Here is an 11,846-nt window from a genome sequence, read left to right as displayed (position 1 = left end):
ATTTGCCTCCGAGCCGAGATTATGACCCAACACCTTGGACGGGAAACGAAGGTGGAGAACGGCCGCTTGCTGCCAGCGGGGCGTCTGCAGCCCTCCCAGTCCAGGCAGGGGAGGGAANCGCCGCGGTCGCCCCTGCCTCCTCGCCTAGGGGCAGTGCCTTGGGGCTCGGCTGCCCTGCTGCCTCTTCTCCACTCAGCCCCTTCCACTAATACTGCCCCCTCCCCACATCCCCATTCTCTCTATCCATCATCCCACCCCCCGCCCCGGGTTGTACAGAGAAGTGCCCCCACTGGGTCCCGGAGACCCCTGGAGTAGGGTCGGTAATGGGGTTGCTGGCTCCTTTCAGCCTACGCCTGGGGAAGTGTTGTCGAGTCACCAGCAGCCCCCACCCCACCTCCGTGGGTGCCGGACCTGGGCCGCGAGCTCTGATCAGATGAAGGTTCCAAACCAGAAAGGACGGGGAACGCACCGGGAGCGAGGGTGAAGAAGCCAGTTAGGGAGGCAGAGGGAATGGAGGAAAAATCGGTAGGCTCTCAGGGCAAGACCCCTTTGCTGGGGACAGAGGTTGCAGACGTTCTCGGTGGAGCAGCGTGGAGGGAGACCCGGGACATCAGTGTGAACCCCGAGCTCCCTCCCATCTCCGTATCGAGATCCCGGCCGGGTGGGGTACCAGACCGCGCCCAGACTCCTGGACTGCTGCGCGGGGGCGGGAGAACCCGCGGCTGCAGGGGTGAGGGAACCCAACCCGCAGAGCGGGGGAGAAAGCGCGCAGAGTACAGGCTGGAGCTGAAATTGGCTAGTCCCCCCACCACACTTGTGATGCGGCGGAACTTCAGTCCGAGTGGAAACTCTCTCTTCCTTCTCACTTTCGCTGCGGGAATCCCCCGCTGACCTCCTCCCCCGCCCCCCTCCACCGCTGTGTGAGAGAGTTTATCTTACAGAAGGTCTGGCCACACTGGAGTATTTCGCCAGCTGTAAAGAGAATTTCCTAGTGAAAGCTGTGTACGTGAGGAACCAGTCAAAGCTACAGACCTAAGGAGGTCAGGCAGAGCAGAAACATTCTTGATGGTAAAAAGAACGTGGTAAATTTTTTTTGCAAACCCGTGCCCGGACCATCAATGCTTTAAAATGCCAGATTATTCTTTAAATTCCAGAATGGATTCAGCATCTCGGTCTCCTGTTAAAGATGTCTTCCTTATTAGGCATTCCTTCCTGCTGGAACTGAAACATGTTTTTCTCGACTTCTGCTCTCAGTGTAATCGGATGTCCTTTCTGAAATGTGAATCTGATCCTCTCACTTAAAACCTTCTCAAAATCTCTAGGTTACATGTAATTTGCTTCCCGATCTGGCTTCTCTTTTTCATTCTGGGCCTTTCTGAGTACAGTCATCTTCCTTCATGTGTCTTCCCCCAGTCCTCTCCCCAACTTTACAGGACTAAGACTTTGTATTACTAGGGTTCTCCAGAGAAACAGAATCAATAGGGCACGGATGTATGTGTATGAAAGATTTATTTTAAGGAAAGGGCTCACACTGTCCATTCTGGCAAGTCCATCCGAAATCCACAGGGAAGTTCCGGTAGGCTGGAAATCTGGGCAAGAGTTGATGCTTCAGTCTTGAATTTCTTCTCTTCTGGGAAACTTCAGTTTTTGCTTCTAAGACCTCCGGCTGATTATATGAGGCCTGTCCCACCTCCTCACGGATAATCTTTCCTTAAAGTCAACTAACTAGATTGCAACCACATCTACAAAATACCTTCACAGCAGCACCTAGATTAAGTGTTTGACCAAATGACTGGGTGCTATTGGCTAGCCAGGTAGACACGCGAAACTAATCATCACAGACATTATCCTTCAGATCTCCCAATTGTCTGGAAGTGTCTCCTGAATCCTAACCAGTCAGGTGTCTTACTCTTTGCTTCCCAGGCACCTGTGCTTCTATTTTTGCACTTGTCACATTGTGTTGTGCTACTTCAGACTATGCTCTAAGCTCAGTGAGGGCATAGACCATGCCTCTGTTCCCCATAGTATCCACAGTACCCAGTGACTGGTACTAAACAGGTGTTTGATGAACATCTGAATGAAAGTGTGATTATGGGATATCACTCACCCGGCCTCTCCTCAGGCGTTTGGAACCAGGGTGTCCAACATATATAGGACACGAAATGAATTCACCACCTTTAGAATCCTTTCTACCCTATTCCAGGATTTTTGTTCTCCAGATTACGTGATCCCAAACATTGTGAGGTTTGCTTGTTTGTTTAAATTTCCCCTTTCGTTTAACAGCTTGGGGATTCTTTTTTGTTCCATCTGGGTCTTTTGCAAATTTAACCACATTTTGCCAGGCACTGGTCCTCGGTCAAACTGACTAATGCTTACACAGTGGGGGATTGACTCAGAGTTTACACACTCCTGTGTGGTGAGCCCCTTTCCAGAGGCATTGGATAGAGGACGCACCACCAATCCCAAAGGCTGAATTGTCTTTTCCTCCCCTTTTCTCTATCAGTGCATCTGTAGCACTTGCCTTCCATTACCCCCTCATGTTATTCTCTCATTAGGCACATATATATGGGGGGGGGGGCACAGATTTACTTTACTGATACGTTAAAATAAGACCAAAAGAAAAAACTCGAACTGTAACATTAGCAGAAATCACTGCAATAAGCCAGCCTCAGCCTCACAAATAACCAGTCTCCACACTGACTTGAGCTCTGCTTTCCACTTCAGCCCCTCACAGCCTCCTCAGCTAAAGACTCCTCTTGCTTGAAGAGCCTTCTTGTGCCAAACACACACTTACTTACTGTGTTTGAAGTAAGAGGGGGAAAAAGGAAGTAGAGCAGTTTGTGTCGTCGAAGCTGGAGAAACAAGGGAGCGGGATGGCTTATCCTGTCTAATGTTATGCCTGCGTTTCTTACTACGTATAAATCCCATCAAAGTGTAATAGAAAGGCTAGGTGGACTTTATTTCCTTCATGCTGCATGACTATACAACACCCCTTAATTTTACTTCGATGAGCAGGAAAACCTGAAATATGTAATAAAAAGTTTGAGCTCCCCAAAATTCTATACTCCATTCTGGTGCTTTCAGAGCTGTTGCTCTGCTCCAGCTAACAGCATGAAACCTACAGGATTTCACTTTTATGTTTATTTTGCTTTTTGACCTTGGCCTACTCAGAGTCACACACACACACACACACACACATACACACACACACAGAGCATACCACTGTCTTTCCCATAGTTCCAAAGAGACCTATAGTTTTGGAGTCTAAGTGACCTCTGTGGGCATCCTAACTCTTCTATTTGTGAACCTTGTGAGTTTGAGAGTCCCCATCTCTCTCTGACCATCAGTTTCCTCATCTACAAAATAGGGACAATACCCCGAATTCACAATGGATTGTTGTAAGAATTAAAGTGAGACCACACATAGGGCTTTATCATTGTAAGTCCTCAGAAGAACTTTATTCTTTCCTGTGTGCTTGACCTAACCCTATGAATCAGGGGACTCCTGGCCAAGCCAGACCACCAGCAAATTTCAACTCTGTGGTAACTCTTGCCATTTGTTGAATCTTCTGGATAACATTGCATAGGCTTGAGATGAGAAAGAATGAATCAGATCCATCAAATATTGATTGAATGCCTAGAGGGTGCCAAACAGGAGCTCTGTGGATATAGCAAGGTTGCTGCCTTCTGTGAGCTTCTGGTCTAGAGAGGGCAGGTGCCGAACAAAGTCAAACTTTTAGTCAATGCAATAAAGAGAAGGTAGAGAATACAATAAGAGTATCTAATGTTGGAGGGTCAGGGCAGGCCTGTCTTACGAAGTGACATCACGGTTGGGCCCTGAAGATGAGGGAGGGTAGAGAGCAGGGGTGGAGAGAGAGAGGCAAAACGTAAGGGAAGAACTTACTCAGGAGAAGGAGGAACATGTAGAAAAATTATGGCAGGCAGAAGCATGACAATTAGAATCTGGGGAGCTCAAAGAGATGGGGTTGGTGGTAGACAGTGATCAAGTTGGAGAGGCAGGCATATAGCACTTGGATTTTAATTAATGGGACTCTGACAAATTTTCAGCAAAGCACTAACCTCATCAAATGGCATTTAAAAAGAAATCACTGGTTGCTACATGGAGAACAGACAGAAGGCAAACAAAAATGTAAGCAGGTAGGCAGCGAATTTATTATTATTGTTGTTATTGTGTTAGCCCAGGCGAGAGATTCATGGGCTAGGAGGGAAAGGGGGAGATGAGACATGGCAGTGGATCAAGAGGGCCCTGTGATTCACTGGGGTGGGGAATGGATGGTGAGGGAGCACCAATTTCCCAAGAGGTTCTAGTCCATTACAGAGTTGAAGGAGACAACTGTATAGGCCATACTTCAATGAAATGCCCATCTGATGTGGTCCCTCCGAGGGCACTTACCTCTCCCTCTCACAGCTACTGTGTTCCCTGTGGGACCCATCCTGATTGTGGGTGCAGTGTGTGTCCTGGGTCTCAGCCAATATGGTCATGATTCCACTACCTCTCAGCTGACTCAAGGATGGGCCTGTGACCCACTCAGCCAACGAAACTTAGGCCGTGGTTTCTGAGAGAAGAGACTTTCACTCTAGACCGCTGATCTTGAACCCCAAAACCTTGGAGGTTATTAATCCAATAAGAGAGGAGAAGGTACCAGGGAATGGAGCCAATACAGAGCAAACAAAATCAAGATGACCAGGTCCAGGTGACAACATTTGATGGATCTTCGATACCAAATTTCACCATAAGCCACACACATTTTCTTTTTATATAAGCCAGTTTGTGTTGAGATTTCTGACAGTAAAAATCAAGAGTCTGAATTGAGAGACTGCAGTGCAAGGAACTGGAGAAAGTGAGAAATAATTAGCCTATATGGAAGCCTCTAAGCTGACCCTCAATGATTCTTGCCTCCTGCTACGCATGCCCTGTGTTTGACCTTCCCCTTGATTGCGGGCTGCAAATGAATAGAATAGAGTACAAGGGAAGGATGTTCCTTTCAAGATTAGGTTATAAGAAGACCATGTGCTCCCTTTTACTCTCTCTTGGGATCTCTCTCTGGTGGAAGCCGGTTGCCATGGGATAAGACAGTCCCAAGAAGAGACCCATAGGAGCCTGAAAGTGGACCTCCTAGGGTCTTCCAACTGCCATGTGAGGGAGCTGGGAAGCCGAACCTTCCCCAGTCAAGCCNCAAGCTTTAGATGACTATAGCCCTAGACAGCACCTGAGTACGGCCTCTTGAGAGATCCTGAGCCAAAACCACTCAAGAAAATTCCTCTGAGATTCTTGAGCCCCAAAAGCTGTGAGAGCATGGATGTTCCTTGTTTTCAGCTGCGAAGTTTTGGGGTCACTTGCCATGCAGCAACAGATAAGAAAACAAATTCTAAGAGTGAAATTCCAAGAAAGCTTATAAAGTGTCCATCAGGCCTGAGATATGCAAATTACTTTAAGAAGGCAATTCCTCCCACCACCCAGGTGCCCCAAGAAAACAAATTCTAAGAGTGAAATTCCAAGTAAGCTTGTAAAGTGTCCATCAGGCCTGAGATATGCAAATTACTTTAAGAAGGCAATTCCTCCCAGGCAAAAGCACATTCATCTGAATGTGCTGAATAACCCTAAAATTAGCATATGTTAATTAGAAGGAAGGTTGGACATCATTGAAAAGATAGCAAAGGACTGTCTAGAGCAGTGGGTCTCAAAGCTGAGCACCCATCAGAGTCTCCCAGAGCACTTATGGGACACAGATTGCTGAGCCCACCCTCAGAGCTTCTGGTGCATTATATCTGGGGTGGGGCCTGAGAACTGGCACGTATAACAAGTTGCCATGTGATGGCAAAGCTGTGGGCCCATGAAGCACGCATTGAGAGCTCTGGATGAAAAGCAGGATTTGGGTTCACTCTGCTCTGATAGCTCATGGTCACAGAAGCCGGTTCTGCAGTGGTAAGAAAGTGGGCTCGATGACAACTCATGATTTGGTTGACAAATCACGGCAGGTATAGGCACCCATCACCATTCACTCTCCTCAAAGGGGTGCAGTTCAAAAGTTCTTTCCATGTGCAGTACCACCTACACGTTTTATGCCATTTATGGTACAAGAAATGTACTTGTTCACTCATTCAACTGTTTATTTATTTATTTAGTACCATCTGTGTAACAGGAAGGCTTTTTTCTACCATTCGGGGATATAGAGTAGCAAGGAAGATATGCCAAATCTTTGTAATCGTGGACTTAAAACAAGGAAAGAATGACACCAGTGAAACCATGTCCGTGTCTATTCAGCAAAACATCACTGAGTTGCTGAGAGGGTTTCAGATTAAAGTGCCTGACTCTGAAAAGTGAAAAGAAAAATGTCATATTTCCCTAAAACTTGGCAAAATTCATCAAAATCAGAACATTCACTTGGTGAAAATAGAAGTCACTCTCAAATATGTGACACTCAGTGATATTTTTAAGGGATTTGTACACGTGCTTACTTTAAAATAAACACATGTGCACAAAAATATGGAGAAAGGTAAGATTTTCTCACGTAAACAAGAATCTCTTTTATAATGGCAATTCTTAGTTCCATATGATTTCTTTTTTATTTTGAAAATTCATGTGGGTCGAAACACCCATCTTTTGTATATAAACATCAGTGCTTTAATCATATACCCACCAGTGTTAATTATTAAAAATAAGCTAATATTTACATATAATTTAGCTCAGCTAGGAATAAGGTACTGAATAAAGGCACTGTGAGGGAAAGAAATCCTTATAAAATGGTGGTCTGTTATAATAGAAGATATTCAGTTTACAAAGTGGAAATTCTGCTCCAGATTTTTTTCCCCTTCCAAAAGTGAGTATCGTAAACTGTCAGTAAGAAATGAACATTTAGCTGGTATGTATCTAGATTTTAGCACTCCCCATCTCTGACGTCACAGGTAAATCTTCCACCAACAATGAATTCATTGGGTAAGTTTTTTAAGTCTGCCAATATTGGGCAAACTAATTACAGCAAATGTGATGCTTTATATTAAAATCAGCCATAAATGCAGAAAGAACTTGAGCATTTTCAATTTTTCTTGATGGCCTTCATTACCTAATGAATTTTCAGCACATCCAGTACTTTATTTAAAACTTATATTTGTTGTGAACAATTCCCAGTCCAGCATTTTGCCTTTGCCTGAGACCACAAATTCTGACAGCAATGAAGAACAAATCAATTTTTTGTGTGTGAAGAACAAATCAATTCGATCTCTTTTCTAAAATGAAGTCAAAAACATAAAGGCAATAAAAAAAAGCAAATAGAGAATATGAGTATATTTGGAATCTCCTAAAGATATATTTTAGTGTGTTCAAAACCCAAAGATCTTAATTCCACCATATGCAAATTTCAAGACTGTAGCTTTCCTTTATACCTGTCTGAAATGAGCACATACAAGGCAGGCTCATAGCCATCTACTAAGTTGATGGCAGAATTGCATCCCCCAGGGTGTGTTTACTCTGTAAGAAAGCTATAAAACACAGAAGAACATAGCTTTCGATAGAATGAAAAAAAATTTGTTAAGGTGCTTGTCTTGATCTCTCCAAATTCCACAAAGAGATCGAGGCAAGCTTGCCACACCACCTATCCCCTGGACCATTTGCTATTGGCCTCATCTCCATACCTGTGATACATTCTTTGCATGCTGCAGCCAGATAGATCCTTGAAAAATAAAATCTGGTTAAGTTGACCCTCTGATGAAAAACGTACACCAGCTTCCCATTGCCTTCAGGACAGAGACCAAAATGTGAAGGGCATCTCTGGGCCCTCAACACCTGTGCCCTGTCAATAACAATGGGAACAAGAAGAGCAAGAATTGTAACGATAGGTAACATCTATCAAGGCACGTGTACCAGCCATTCTCTTAAGACCATTTCATCTATTATCTCATTTAATCCTCATAATAACGGTATGAAGTAACTACTATTATTACCCTCGGAGAAACTAAAATAACTTCCCCAAAGTAACATGGCTAGTAAGTCAATGCACGTGTCTATATAGGGCCCACCACCGGACCCTGCCATTTACTCTCTGTGGGTGAGCCACCAAGCAGGTTTCAAGTTTCCGGACTATCCCGCCCTCCTCCTTTCCTTTAAGCCTTTACGCACATCAGCTCTTGCAGCCTGGACTGCGCTCACTCTAGTAAATAACTCACTACTAGAAAACAACTTCTACTAGTCCTTCAGACCTCAGCTAAAACACACCATCCTCAGAAAAGGCCTCATAAGCTCCTCACAAGATCAGCCCACCCCCACACATACATGCTTCTCATTTTCCTGGTCACTACTGTTATGAAACTACTCGTTGAAGTCATTATTTAGTAACTGCCTATATTATTGTCCTAGGGTTGACATAACTATGTATCAAAAACTTGGGTGGCTAAAACATCAGAAACCTTGGTAGCAGCTCAGAGGCTAGAAGTCAGGAATCAAGGTGTCTGCAGGCCGTGTTCTCTCTGACAGCTCTAGGGGAGGGTCCTTCCTTGCTGCTTCTAGCTTTTGATATCTGCTAACAATCCTTGGTGTTCCTTGGCTTATGTGTATGTTCATAACACCAGTCTTTTTTTTTTTTTTAATGTTTTATTTATTTCTAGGAGAGAGAGAGAGAGACAGCGTGAGCAGGGGAGGGTCAGAGAGAGAGGGAGTCACAGACTGAAACAGGCTCCAGGCTCTGAGCTGGCAGTCAGCACAGAGCCCGACGCGGGGCTTGAACCCACAAACCGCGAGATCATGACCTAAGCGAAAGTCGGACGCTGAACTGACTAAGCCACCCAGGTGCCCCTCATAACCCCAGTCTTATGGGCATCTTCTTGTGTGTCTCACATTGCTTTCCCTCTGTGTTCCGGTTTCCACCTTTTAAAGGACACCTGTCATGTTGGATTAGGGCCCACCCCACTAACCTCATTTTAACTTGATTACCTCTTAAAAGACCCTCTTTCCTAACAAAATCACACTCTGAGGTGCAGGGGTTAGAACTTTAATATATCTTTTCGAAAGGATACAATTGAACCCATAACATTGCCTGTTAGACCAAAACAAGGTCCAAGAGGGAAGGGATCTTGTCATCTTGTTCCTCAGCACAATATCTCACACATAGTAGGCACAAAAATCAACTTTTGTTAAATGAATGAAAGCTCATTTTAAGAGGTATTACTGAAAGAATCTTGCAATTAATCTAGGCTCAGAATCTCAATGCCTACAACACCAGGCAGTAAATACACATACCAACTGGGTCCAATGAACTGGAGAAGAGACTCTAGTTGGCTCTAGTTGATTACTGCCATGAAAGAACATGGATCCAGTGTATTAGACCTTCTCATTTTTCAAGAAAAGTCAGATATCTACGTTGTTTTAGAAGACATCTTTCAATTTCAAAATGGAGGCAACTAGATCAATTTTCAAAATCAACAGTGTGAAATTAACAATAACACATGTCTGTAGGCTGCACACAGTCCTTAGGTGTTCTGATTTAGCCTCTGGGTTAAGGTAGTATCAGATGCCCTGTGAGGTCACATTTGTAATAAAATGTGATGATTCTATTTTCCAGGCTACATAAGTGTTGAAATATCTTACTTCAATTGCAGTCATACAAGACTGGCAGGGTGAGGCAAGTGTGGAACTCCCGCTGGGCACAAACTTCAAAGGAGTGTCAAAAATAACAATCAAGATAAATACTATTTTAATACAATATTTTAAAAAACCAATAATAATATAAAAAAATCCATGATGATCAAAATTTTGCAAGTTTAAATAAGGATCGGATCCAACTCCACATTTGAATGAGTTGCTCTCACTCACCTTACCCTATTTCTAGCCCTCTTTCACCAGTATCCTCCCTGCTAGATCACATATGGGAATTCTCTTCTATTGCATAATTTCCCCTTTCTGGGAGCTCCAAGTATGGGGCAACCCCTAACCCCCTCCCCCAAATTCTGTGCCCCAACATGCAGTGCACTGCTAATCTGATGAAATAACTGATGCTTCCTGTGGATTTTCCAGTTCATCTTCCTCCTTTGGAAGAATGAATCTTGAGCACTGTCACTTCTTCTCTAAGACAGTGCTACTTGCTTCTGATGGAGTTGCCTTAATTATACTTTTCTCCCAGGCTTTACCTTAATGCCTGCTTCCTTCTGTTGCACTGCTAGATGCTTCAGATGGGGATCTGCCTTTAGCCCTGGAACAGAAAGAGCTGCTGGGGCCCAGATGATGCACGTTAGTCCCCATGGAATGCTCTCAGGTTGGTCCAGCTTTCAGCTTGGAAATCACATCTTAAGTGCTTGAAGGCTAGATATTACAGACAGCACTTTTGACCTTCCAAGCAGCCACTCAAAATACAGACCTTATCCATCTTCACCACAAACCCTTCCTTGAGATAATGTGCATGATTAGGTAATAACTGAGGGCAAATGTTAATTCAGGGTTGTCATAATCTCTACAAGCTTCTCTCACACCTTGAGAGTCACAAGACATGTCTGAACCCCACCAGGACTAACAGAGGCAGTTATGTAAATATATTTGGGATCTGCCAAAGCAACCATTGAGAAAACGACTGGAACCATTATGGAAACTTCAACACCTCATAGTCCCTGTGACTATACTTTGTATGAGAACAAGATATAATGAGGAAAGCTAAGCTTGGCCCCAAGTTCCTCTGAAGTCTCTGCTTCTTCAGACATTAGAAGATAAAATATATAATCAGATAATTCATCTAATTTTAACAGGACAGTTGCCTGAACATATATCTGACTATTTTCTGCTGAGAAATCTCCCCCTGTTTGTTACGTGTGATAAATTTGATCACAATTGCCCATGTGTCCTGAAATACACTCATAGAAACTTTTACACTTGTATGTTTGTCTTTATGTCTGGCTTCCCCTAATTTACTAAAAGCTCTCTGAGGGCAGGCATCTTACCTGAATTCTTTTTGAGATCTTAGTAGGCAATCAAATTTTTGTTGAATTAGTGTGACCAGAAGACCACCCCATCCCAACATACACAAAATTCCCACATCTTAAGACCTTCAAACAAAGATTTCATGGTAACTGTGACATTTATGATCAAAAAGCATTTAATTCACTTAAAGATATTTTTGGTACATTGAAGGTCACTATATTTCTTTCATGCCCTTCATTATTTCCCATAATTCTATTATCACACAGATTCATATGCAAGTCATAATCTTCAGCCCAGTGGTGAAGATCATGAGCTGCCCAGATTCAAGTTCAGGCCCAGCCATGTGTGACTTTGCCTTTTTTTTTTTTTTTCATCTGTGAAATGGGGATGAAAAGTATATCAACCTCTTCTTTCTAATGAGATCTAAATGAGTTAATAGTTGAAATGTGTTCAGAACAGTGCCTGAAATAGAGTAAGAGCTCAATAAACATTAGTCTCTATTAATACTGTCATTTCCACTGATAGCACTGAACCAGGGAGAGAGTAAAGAATATGGATTTGAAATAAGAAGTGAAACAAAAAGGAAGAGGTCAATTGTCTTCTGGGCTTCAGCCCAGCAAACACCTGGAGACTGGCTTTTAGGAACCGAATGAGCAAGTGGGATTCAGGAAGGAATCAGGTGATCCGGGCTACAAAAGACAGAGTCAGATTCCAACCCTTCTCTTCCAGAAAGAAGAGAGGATTTTGCAACTCATATAGCTCCTTCCCGGGGCAGGGAGCTTTTCCCATCAACCTGATAGGAGCAAAGCCCTTACCAGGATGCGGAGAACAAAGGACAAGGAAGTCCAGTTAGGTGAGGAAGGGGGACAGTAGGGGAGCCCAGAAATGGATCTAAAGGTCTTTTCTCACCATTATAGATATAGTGG

The sequence above is a fragment of the Crocuta crocuta genome, unplaced genomic scaffold, assembly GCF_008692635.1.
Source record: "Crocuta crocuta isolate KB4526 unplaced genomic scaffold, BGI_CrCroc_1.0 scaffold3, whole genome shotgun sequence".
Taxonomy (NCBI): domain Eukaryota; kingdom Metazoa; phylum Chordata; class Mammalia; order Carnivora; family Hyaenidae; genus Crocuta; species Crocuta crocuta.
Note: the sequence above shows the minus strand (reverse complement) of the source record.